The 11,707-nt window shown below is 42.6% G+C and overlaps 1 long non-coding RNA gene across 1 annotated transcript; it reads left to right on the top strand.

Annotated features, from left to right (window-relative positions):
* The first annotated feature begins 3,039 nt into the window (after window positions 1-3,039).
* Window positions 3,040-4,371, top strand: LOC131443173 (uncharacterized). Its single transcript, XR_009233578.1, has 2 exons — window positions 3,040-3,073; window positions 3,963-4,371. It is a non-coding gene; the product is annotated as an uncharacterized LOC131443173 (long non-coding RNA).
* The last annotated feature ends 7,336 nt before the right edge of the window (window positions 4,372-11,707 follow it).

The following is an 11,707-nucleotide window of genomic DNA, read 5'->3' as shown; positions in this document are numbered from 1 at the left end:
ATATATACATATATGTATATACATACATATACACACACACGCCTACAGTTTTATTGCACATGTCTATGGTTTTATTGCACATGTCTATGGTTTTATTGCACATGTTATTATGTTATTGTTGTGGTTGTACTGTTTTTTTTGTTTGCCCTCCTCCCCCCCAGTGAGGAGTTGTACAGTTTGATGGCCCGGGGGACAAACGAGTCCCCCAGCCTGTTGGTCCTGTACTTGGGGAGGAGCAGCCTGTTGCTGAGGCTTCTGTGGCTCCTCTGGCTGCTGATGACAGTGTGCAGAGGGTGGCTGGCATTGTCCAGGATGCTCAGCAGTTTGTCCACAGTTTTTCTCTCTGCCACTGTCACCAGAGGGTCCAGCCTCATTCCTACCACCGAGCCGGCCCGCCTGATGAGTTTTTCCAGTCTGTGGAAGTCTGCCTTAGTTGTGCTCCCGCCCCAGCACACCACGGCGTAGGAGAGAACACTGGCAACCACAGACTGGTAGAACATCCACAGGAGCTTTTTGCAGATGTTGAAAGATCGTAGCCTCCTCAGGAAGTACAACCTGCTCTGGGCCTTCTTGTACAGATGCCTTGAGTTGCTTGTCCAGTCCAGCTTGTTGTCCAGCCACAGCCCAAGATATTTGTAGGTCTGAACGACCTCCACCTCCTCTGCTCCTATTAGAACTGGTCTCGAACTGGGTCTGTCCCTCCTGAAGTCGATGACCAGTTCCTTGGTCTTTGAGGTGTTGAGCTGCAGGTTATTAATGTGGCACCAGACAACAAAGTTCCTCACCAGGCTCCTTTATTCCTCTTCCTCTTCATTGTCTCTGATACACCCCATGATGGCCGTGTCGTCTGCAAACTTCTGGATGTGACACGTTTCAGAGTTGTAGCAGAAGTCTGCAGTGTACAGAGTGAAGAGGATGGGAGACAGCACAGTCCCCTGAGGAGCTCCGATGTTGCTGACCACCGTGTCAGACGTGATGTCCTTCAGCCTGACATACTGTGGTCTGTCTGTGAGGTAGCTGGAAATCCAAGCAACCAGGCAGGGGTCCACTCGCATTCTGGTGAGTTTTTCTTTTAGTACAAGGGGCTGGATGGTGTTGAAGGCACTCGAAAAGTCCAAAAAGAGGATCCTGACTGTGCCACTTCCCTTGTCCAGATGCGAGTGGGCTCGGTGTAGGAGGTAGAGAATGGCATCATCTACACTGACCTCTGCCCGATAGGCAAACTGTAGAGTGTCCTCAGCGTGCTGTACCTGAGGCCTGAGGAGGTTGAGGAAGAGCCGCTCCAGAGTCTTCATCAGATGTGAAGTGAGTGCCACCGGTCTGAAGTCATTCAGCTCGCTGGGCCGGTTCTTCTTTGGAACTGGAACGATGCATGATGTCTTCCAGAGGGTGGGCACTCTCCCAAGTTGTAGGCTCAGGTTGAAGACCCGTTGGAGTGGCTCCCCGAGTTCCGCAGCACAGGTTTTGAGGAGCCGTGGACACACCTGGTCTGGTCCTGCTGCTTTCCGGGGCCGGAGCTTCCTCAGTTCTCCCCTCACCTGATCAGCTGTGAAGCAGGGAGGTGACTGAGAGGAGGGAAGGGGGGGAGGATGGCTGGTGTCAGAGAGAGGTGGGAGTGGGGGGGCAGGTTGGGGGGTGGCTGTGGTCGCAGGAGGGGGAGGGGAGCAGGCTTCAGTGAGGGCCGCAGTGAAGGTGGGAAGTGGGGTGGAGTGGCTGAATCTATTGAAGAAGGTATTCAGATTGTTTGCCCTCTCCACTCCTCCCCCCTCTGTGCTGGATTTGGCTTTGTGGCCTGTGATGGTTTTGACACCTTTCCAGACCTCCCTCATGTTGTTATCCCTAAGTTTCTGCTCCACTTTCCTCCTGTAGGAGTCCTTTGCCTCCCTCAGGCAGACTTTCACCTCCCGCTGTGCTGCTTTCATCTCCTCTCTGTCATTAGTCCTGAAGGCCTTCTTCTTTTTGTTGAGGACAACCTTGACTTCCTGTGTTACCCATGGTTTGTTATTAGGATAACACCGAACAGTCTTGGTGGGGGCAACCACGTCTGCACAGAAGTTGAGATAGTCTGTGAGACAGTGAGTCATCCCCTCAATGTCCTCAGCATGCTCACCCAGCAACACATCCCAGTCTGTGGTATCAAAGCAGTCTCTCAGTGCCTCCTCAGCTTCAGGAGTCCATCTCCTGATGGAGCGAGTGGTGACAGCCTGCCTTTTGACCAGGGGGGTGTATTGGGGCTGTATGTACACCAGGTTGTGGTCTGACTTTCCCAGTGGGGGAAGGGCGGTGACTCTGTACACTGTAACAAATTTCTGTAATTTCTACAGTAAAAAATTACAGAAGCTTGTTGTCCTATCCTTTTACAAGGTGTAACTGTAAATTGCAATGTATTATGGGTAAAAAATAATTACAGTAATTTAAAGCTGTAACACATTTTAAAATTACAGCATGGTTATGTTTTCACTTGGTTCTGACTGTAAATGATACATTTACAGTTAAACACTGTTAGGCTAATATTGGCGGTTTGCAAGAGGATAGGCATTTGATGGCGGGAGGAGGAGAGCGAACCCAGCATTCATCCACTCAATAAAGAGTAAGTATTATGTTATTAGTCTAAACTATTAAAGAGAAACTAGGCAAGATTGTATGCATGGTTATGTTACATTTTACCCGAATTAAACAGTAATTATTTTAGTTTTTAACAATATGACTTTAGTAACCTTTTTTGAGGCTATGCCTTTCACCTGGCATATCATGGCTGGAAACCAACCTTGCTAGTTTCTCTTCAAAATGTGATTCAAGTAATAACATGAAATATGATTTAATCGTGTGTCAGCCTGGTTTGCACAACTAAAAATAAAGTTAGCTCAAGAATATTTTTCAACGAGTGTAATCCCAGGCTCTGCAGTTTAATGGAAGGCTAAAATGTCAGGCTAACATGCCGCTAGCTAAGGTGGTAGTTAGGTGCTACTGTATGTTGTCTAAACTCGGTGTGAGAAAGTTACGTGTGTCGCCGACAGGATCGAATCAACCTTGAAGCGAGGTGAGGAGAGAAAGCTGCAAAAACAACATTTTGGTAAGAATAATGTTTCCTTATTTATTTGTGTGACTAACAGCATTTGGCATCATTTTATTCGCCTTAGTTGGAATATACGGGGGTGTGGGACTCAAAACTGCACTGTTTTTTGAAGATGTTAACCAGCAAAAACCACAGAACAGCAAGATACACTAGAGTGTTGTAACTGCTGGATTGTATTATGAAGATTTGTGTGGTACAATTTAGTATTATGGGAATTTTTATTACGATTCTTTGTCGCGAACTAGTTCTCCTCGTTCAGTTCATTAAAACGACTTGCGAATCACGAATGAGCCATTCTCTGACTGCTTCGTCTGGTTCACTTCTGTAACGACTTTCAGACCAAGAATATGTGCAGAAAACATTTTTTTTTCACAGTAATATCGACCACTATCATCATTTATCTGGTGAAGGTAGTTAGTCAGAAACTTCCTATCGTTCACGAATCGTCCATGAACTCAGGGTGGCCGCAGGTCCTTAAAAAGTCGTAAATCAATTTTCCTAAAGATAAGGCCTTAAAAAGTATTAAATTGTCTTAAATTCAGATGGCATGGGTCTTAAATATTTGTGTGTCATGTCACCGCGAAAATGCAGTCAATCTGTTCTGCTATTTAGATTTTTTTTTTTTCGGTAGCCACTGCGTTGTCTATGGGCTGGTTCAGAGGCTGTAATGCTACGCACCGTTGGGTGACAAGTGAAAGACGAGACCCAATCACTACCGCTGATAGAGTCTGGGTCTCGTCTTAAACTCGTCACTAGCCTAGCCTGCGCAGCTTTTGATGACTTAAGCTAAAGCGGTGGTCGGGGAACGCAGGGGAGATCTATGGGTTTTGTCTTTTGTAAACAATGTATTTCATTAAGTGTCTTTTTCCTGATTTTGTGACTTCAGATGCTTCCTGGGGATCAACCCAACCTCTGGCACAAAGGCCACAAAGTGGATCAGTCCAAGAAGTGGGAAGGTGCAAGAGAAGTGGAACAGCAATGTCAACCTTCATGTCTCTGCACTTCTAAAAAGGTTAATGGACTTTGAATGCCTTTGAGCCCGTTTGCAAAAGAAACAATAATGGCACACTGTTTTGTATAAAAAAAAACAAAAAAACAATGGTTCCAAGATGTGGTTATTTTTTACACATTTGACTTTGTTGCTGCAAATTACAGTAGTTAATTCAAAGTTACACTGTGTGGCTGCAAGTCTTGTGCAGTCTGGTGTATGTTTATGTGAGTTTGTTCATGTCTGTGTGAGTTTGAAAATATACACATCGGGTATTGAGTGTTAATAAATGTTTTGTATTGTTGCAGCACTGACTCTTGTTTTATTATTATTGTTAATAGCTGAAAATAATTACAATTACAAAAGAATTACAGTGCTTAATTTGCAAAACATGACAAGCAAACCTATATTAGCTGTAAAAACATTCTACAATAAAATAATGAATTATGAACAAGTAACAGCTATTTAGTGGCAAAAATAGTTGGCAGGTAACTCATGTAATTTGAATGGGATACAAGATAATATTGTAAATTAAAATACAATAAATGGTTGTTTATCATATAAAACAATACATTGTTGTGTTTTATATACGGCAAAAACCTGTAAAACGTATCCAGTAATATGTTGTAATTAATGTTTACAGTAATTAACAACACTTTTACAGCACTTTATTGGCAACTTTTTTGCCTGTTCTTTACTGTAAATTCTACAGGAAATTTGTTACAGTGTATGCTTCCTTAACGTTGGTATACAGTAAGTCAATCATCCTATTCTTCCTGGTGGGGCAGTTGACAACCTGGTGAAAAGCAGCCAGGGTAGAGTCCAGGGTGACATTATTGAAGTCTCCAGAAATAATTATGAAGGCTTCAGGATGTTGCCTCTGCAGCCGTGCTGTGACTTTAAGAATCTCATCACAAGCAGCGTCTGCTTTAGCCTGCGCCTTGACCTCCGGAGGAATGTAAACACACAGGGCGATCACGTGACTGAACTCCCTCGGCAGATAGTATGGCCGCAGGCTAACGGCAAGCAGCTCCAGATTCGGGTCACACAAAGCCGCCTTCACGGTGACATGGCCGGGGTTACACCAACGGTTGTTCACATAAATGATGAGCCCCCCACCTCTGCGTTTGCCGCATGCCTCCGCGTTCCTGTCGGCTCTCACCGCAGTAAATCCCCGCAGGTCCACGTTAGCATCCGGTATGCTGTCGGTTAGCCATGTCTCCGTCAGGATGAACAAGCTGCACTCCCGATAGATCCGCTGGTTCTCCAAAGCGGCCAGCTCGTCCATCTTATTCGGCAGCGAATTGACGTTCCCCATAATCACGGAGGGAAGCGATGGTTTGAAGCGCCTCCGGTTCTCCGCTAGCCTAGCCTTTAGCTTGGCCCCAGCCTTACAGCCCCGGTAACTCCTCCGCAGCTCCGCTGGGATGTTGTGCCTCTGTCCGTCTGTTGTCCTCCTGAGAGCCAGTAACTTCTCTCGAGAATAAGTGAGAGAGCTGGCTCCTGTGTGTGTTTTAAAGTTTAGTGTATCCATGGGATACATGTTAAATCCTTCACAAAGAAGTTTAAAGGTGTTTAAAAGAGTAAAAAAGAGGTAAAAGTGTAGAAAAGAAGAAAGTGCTGCGGAGCGACTGGAAAATGCTGCCGTCTCCTACAGCGCAATCACTCAACTCAATCATATGATGGAATGATTATAATTTAATGATGATGAAATAATGCAGGCTCTGCATCGTCTGTCATGATGAAGAAGGAGCTAAGGCAAAAGGTGAAGCTCTCGATTTGCTGGTCTACATCGACATCCCTGAAGAACAAGCTCACGGGTACCAGCGGCCAAAATGGGTTTCAGTTTATGACTTTACTGACGTAAAGTCATATTTAGATCAAAGTATGTCCTTTAAAACGTATAATGACAATACCTACCCTAGTCATTGCAGTGTGCATATAATCACATGTTGTATGTGGATACATGAACTTAGTCACACATTATGTATCATCCAAAATGTTTTTTTAACTAACGATTATGTTTATTATTTTGTAACTATTACTGTAGGATTGAACTAAAAGACTGTTCAACACACATATTTGTAATTTCCAGTTTCACATGCTCATAACAAAAAAGGAGCGGCTCCAGTGATTGAGTGGGGAACTTGAATAAAGTTGGATGTTAGAGGGAGCAAAGGCCAAGAATTTGGTCCATAGCGGGGGTCATGCTGCAAAAACACTGGAGCCAACATTTCCCATAATGCAACCCAATAGCATGTTTTCATAGACCCTGTATGTCTGCCAAAAAACCCACAACACTGTCAAACGCCATATCTCTTGTAAAATAGGGTTTGGGCTAGTTTGTCAGGTATTAGAAAGGAAACATAATATAACTTGTTTGGGAGGAGACGCACTCCACTGAACAATCCACAAACTTTGATTAGTCAAATTGGTGGAGCCAATGACAATGAAAAACAATACTCATAAGGGAATCCCAACCCCATTTACTGTAAGCATTTCCCATGTCATTTTGACCGATACCATATTGCCTACAATTATTTGCTATTAACATTATATTAACGTTTCAGCATAGGGCCAGGACAGAGAGCTGTGATCCCAAGAATAAAGTGTAGATGAATTTATCAACCGCCAATTTTTCCTGCCTACTGAAGCTTTGACTGTATGTTATTGTTAGAAAATATTGGATTCTTTATTTTGTCATTAGACAGCCCTTTTCAATGGAAAATTGTAAATAGTGTTGCATTATAAACCATTTTTAAATGAGAAAATCAACATTTTTAGCTCCCAGACACACAGGAATTGTTGGCCTACTGCTGCCTTGGTTGGTAAGTTTGTGTTCATCCAAACCAGACAAAAACTGAAATCAGAGAATAACATGTTTTACTTAGGGTAGCAGTTGATCTGCAACTCCTGTGTGTCAAGAATGCCAAATTTGAAGATTTTCCTTGACGGATTCTGTGTGGTTTGGGTATAGATGTGCTTTATGAACTGGTCTGTGAATGGGTGAATGGCACTGCCGTGTAAAGAATGTTAAATGGTCATAAAGACTTGTTGTATACAATTTCTGGCCAAATCAACATTAGTGAGAATGGTCTTATCTGTATTCCTGTGGCTTTTTGCCTAACCCATGTACTGAATGCTGTCTTCAGTGGTTATAGCATTGTTGAGTCACTGCAAGAGGGTCACTGGTTTAAATCCCAGTTTGACTGAGGGCCTGTAGGAACCCTTTCTCCCACATGGGTCACTGAAAGTGTTTCATTTAGTGCAAGAAAGAAGTTACTACATTGCTTGCTGTACATAGAGTAGGCCTACGCAGAACAAATGTTGAGTCACAATTTGTAGTGGACACCACTCTCTGCTGTTGATGTGAGATTCCATGCAGAACAATGAACGAGTAACGTCAAGCAAGAGAGAGCAAACAATGTGATGCCTGGAAAATGCGAATTTCAAGATCTCTGGTTCAAGAAAATTACAGAGACCGACTTGCCCAAGATCCTGTGGACGATCACTTGTCCGGACACAGAGCTGCTCTAACAAGTTGTCCTCCCATCTTAAGCTGAGTCAGCATATTAGGTCCTTGAATTTGGATTTGAATTTTGTCCTGGAAAGTCCTTGAAAAGTTCTTGAATTTGGTGTGGGAGCCCTGCTTTCTGTGTGGAGTTAGCATGCTCTCCCCTGTGTTTTTCTGGGTTCTTTGGTTTCTTCCCACAGGAAAAACAAGCAGATTAGTTTAGACACTCTAATTGATGTCAGGTGTGAATGTAAGAGTGAATGGTTGTTTTTCTCCATAAGTTGGCCCTGTGATGGACTGGGGACCCGTCCAGTGTGTGTCAGATGGTATTGCTCCAACCCCGGGTGGAAGAGCATGTTACTTAAAATGGAAGTGTGGCGAGTGTAAGGAGAGAACCAAACAAAGTGATGTAATATTGTAAAAGGTAAAGAGCTAATAGGGCTAACGAGGTCCTGAGACCTCAAAGATATGTTACCCCAATCAAGGAGAAAACAAACAATGTTAAAACAATGTGTACACTTTATTTTATAAATCTTTTAAAAGCACAACCATTCATACTAAAAACTAAACCTATGGTGGTGAAATGAAGCTAGTGATGGGAGGAGTCCAAATTAAATATTATCAGTCACCCATTTATGTGGCTGGTGGCTTGTCACGCAGCACAAGCCACCAGAACAGGAAACAGGGATCCAACCACTAGCAGGCCCAGGCCCACAGGAGCCAAGGCAGCAGCCCTGAAACACCAGAAGCAAAACGGTGGCAGAGACACAACCGCAAGAGAGCAAATTCGATTGATCAAATTATACTGCATGTGATGGAGCGCATCCATGCTGCTACAGAGGCAGAAGCCCAGTCGAGAGACAGCTGCTCTTCAGAGACCACCATCTTGGATGTACACAAAAGTTGCTAGAAGTTGCCACCTCTCGTGTGCCACGTGGGAAAAAACTGTTTGTGATTGGTTCCCTTTATTTTAGGAGATTGTGAAGTTGGCTGAAGCGGCGTCTTTGCCAGACACGTCTGCAGAGTGAAATCAAATTGCTGGCAGACTAGTGCCGTCCACTGCCATAGCTTCTGTTCTTAATCTACCCCATGGGGGATCAATAAAGGAACGTCTTATCTCAAAAATCCCCGACATATGTGAACTGTCACATCTGATCTGTAATGAATCAGAATGTAATTAGATTTGAAGACTGGTAATCTGAACAAAAACTGTGTGTTTCACTACATCACATGACCACTTTTCCAAAAATCTGAAGTCTCCCTGTAAGTTTTGCCGTGGCAGTTGTAGAGCTGTGAGAGAGTGTGATTGGGTGAATTGACCCTCTAATTTTGCGACACTCCATTCGTCTGTTCCTCTACCTCTCTCTCGTTCTCATTACTCGGGATTCAGGTGTACTGTGTGGGGAACAATAAGTGGAAAACGTGTGGCTAATGAAATATTTCCAGTGCAGTCAATTCCACACTTACACCTACTCACTTCATTATCTCGCGTTTGGCCCTATTCTCATCACATACCCAGGTCTGTCTCTCCGGCTGCTAACTCCCTCTTACACCTGTGACGTACAGGCCTGACATTTTCTCAAACTGTCTGTTTCTATTTATACGAGGTGTTTATCTCCGCCAGGCTTCCAGCTTTATTCCTATACCTGCAATTAGTTGCCAGGATCGAAATGGTTCACCCTCTAATTTCTCAAACGCTTCTGGCAAGAGGAATGGTAGAGGGAAAGGAAGAAAGAAAGAAAGAGGGGGGAAAAAATCACAAGGTGTTCCATTTTACCATGACCTCTGAATGAATAATGGGGTCCTTGGAATTGGCATTCTCTCACACACATACCCACAGCATATGATGCAGATTTAACACGGCTTAGCTCTCAGCGGCTCTTCTGGCAAACGGAGAATGTGACACTTCTGGGCAGCAGGCGTCAGTTTAACACACCGTGAGTGTGGGTGGTACGTTCTCACAAAGTATTTAAAACAGAATGTGAAGTATCAGGATATAAAAGCCTCATTCTTTTCCTATCTGTCACTTGACTGTGGATACCAGAGGGTGTTTTACTCTGAGCAGCAGGTTGGGGTAACAGTTGGTTCTCTCATCCATCCTAGCAACCCTTTCCTGGTGCAGTATGTCACTTTAATTGAGAATTAACATTGAGCCTATTGTGGTCATCAAATGACGACTGGTCTGTCTTGGTCAGTATTTCCAATTGTCATTCCAAGTCTTGTGTGCAAATGGATTTAAGATGAGATTAAAGATAAGTAAGATTTGCTTACATGTGACTGTCGGCCACGTCACTCATCTAATTACAAACCCATCTTTGTTTACCGCCTGACATCAACGCTCTCCAGGAGAACACCGGAACACGCCTAAAATCTCCTTGGATTAAACCAATCTGAGTATGAGGAGCAAACTTCATGGGAAGTCACTCACTACTTATCCAGATACAGTATATTACTGTGAACAGTAAATGTCAACCTCAGGGTGGTGGCAGAGAGAAAGATGGGCCAATAACCAAAATCAGGGAGATTCATTCTCTGCAGACCAGTGAAGAGGGATAACATCTGCTGAACAGCTGAGATATGAGAGATAAAAAAGTTTTTAAAGACTTTTTCCTGCCGATATTTGGAGATCAATGCCTATGTCTACTATATGTTTGTCTTTATTTATTTAGTCATTTATTTATTTATTTTTGCCGAAATGTTTGGCTAGTTTTCCTTTTTTGCTTAATTCGATAAAATGTAACAGAATGTAAAAGAATAGCTTGAACTAATCTGCGTTTTGTGTCTGAGCTCCAACATGAAATAATATATAAGCAGCAACGATTCATTAATCTTCAACTATTTTGATAATTAGTGTATTTTGGAATATTTTCTGGTTTCTTTGCTCCGTATAATAAATGAATCATTAAAACAAAACAAAACAAAGACATTTTGAGAACATCATCATCATCATTTCCAGGTTTGGGAAACATTTTTTTTAACATTTTCTGACATTTTATGGACCAAACAATGAATCAATTATTATAATAAGGGTTAGTTTCAGGCTCAGTATAAACCTAATATTGAATACATGTAGTAGGTCATGAAAAACTAAACCTTGCCAAAAGTTTTAGTGACACAGTATTTATCAGGTTTCTGAGAGCAGAAACTTCTCAGGTGTAATGAATGGATGATTAATTAAAATGTCAGATATTGGCTTCGATTAATCTAACGTGTAGAGTGCTTTATTGTGTGTGGAGCTTTGTGTTTTCTTTTGTTTTGTCTGTCTCTGATTCTGTGATCATTGTCATTTGGATTGAAATGATGTGATGGAAAGTTGTTTGACTTGAAATAATCGCACACACACACAGGTTTTAGCAGGTAGAGGTGTCAAAAACATTTGTTTTATGTAAAAATCGTGATTCTTATCCTGATTTTAACAATTCAAAAATTCTTGTTTCATTTCAAAAGCTCTTATAGCGTCGTTGTCACACAGCGGTGAGACCTGCCCTGTTTCTATATTGTGACTTCCTGTGTTTAATTTTGAAGGTAACTTGCATTCTCTCATTGCAGACCACTTGCCCTTCCTGTCACCAGCCTGATTACCTCCCTTGATTGCCCCGATTGTTTCCACCTGTTGCCCCACCCTCATGTATTTAGTTTGGGCATCTCCCTTTGCTCTGTGCCAGAGTGTCATCTTCCATGCCACATCCAGCCTTGTTCACTTTTATTTATGCTTTATTTCATGTGCGTTGCCTTGATTCTGATTTTATGCCCTCGTTTTCAAGAGAGATTTTTGTTGATAAGTTTTGTTGCTTAGAACCTGTTACTTTTAGCCTCCTTGCAACAGGATACTTGTGCAAGTTTGACTTAATGAATGTATGTTTACTACGTTGTGTTTACATTGTCCTGTTCCAAATATAAATGCTACCTAATCTTGCAAACAGATTACTCTTACTTCATGATGACAGAAGTTTTCGGAGCACACAGCATCTATGTAATGAATCACCTTCAAATCAAAATATTATTTTGAATAGAAAATGGATTTTTAATCAAAGCATGACCCGAGAAATCAGAGAGATACAATTTTAGGGTTCCTCTCCAGGTTTAAGCGAGCCAGGGTCTGTATTGTTAGGGTTAGAGTAGAGTAGGG

This window comes from Solea solea, chromosome 17 (genome assembly GCF_958295425.1).
Source record: "Solea solea chromosome 17, fSolSol10.1, whole genome shotgun sequence".
In the NCBI taxonomy this organism is placed as follows: domain Eukaryota; kingdom Metazoa; phylum Chordata; class Actinopteri; order Pleuronectiformes; family Soleidae; genus Solea; species Solea solea.
Note: the sequence above shows the minus strand (reverse complement) of the source record. Positions and strands in the feature narration are given on the sequence as shown.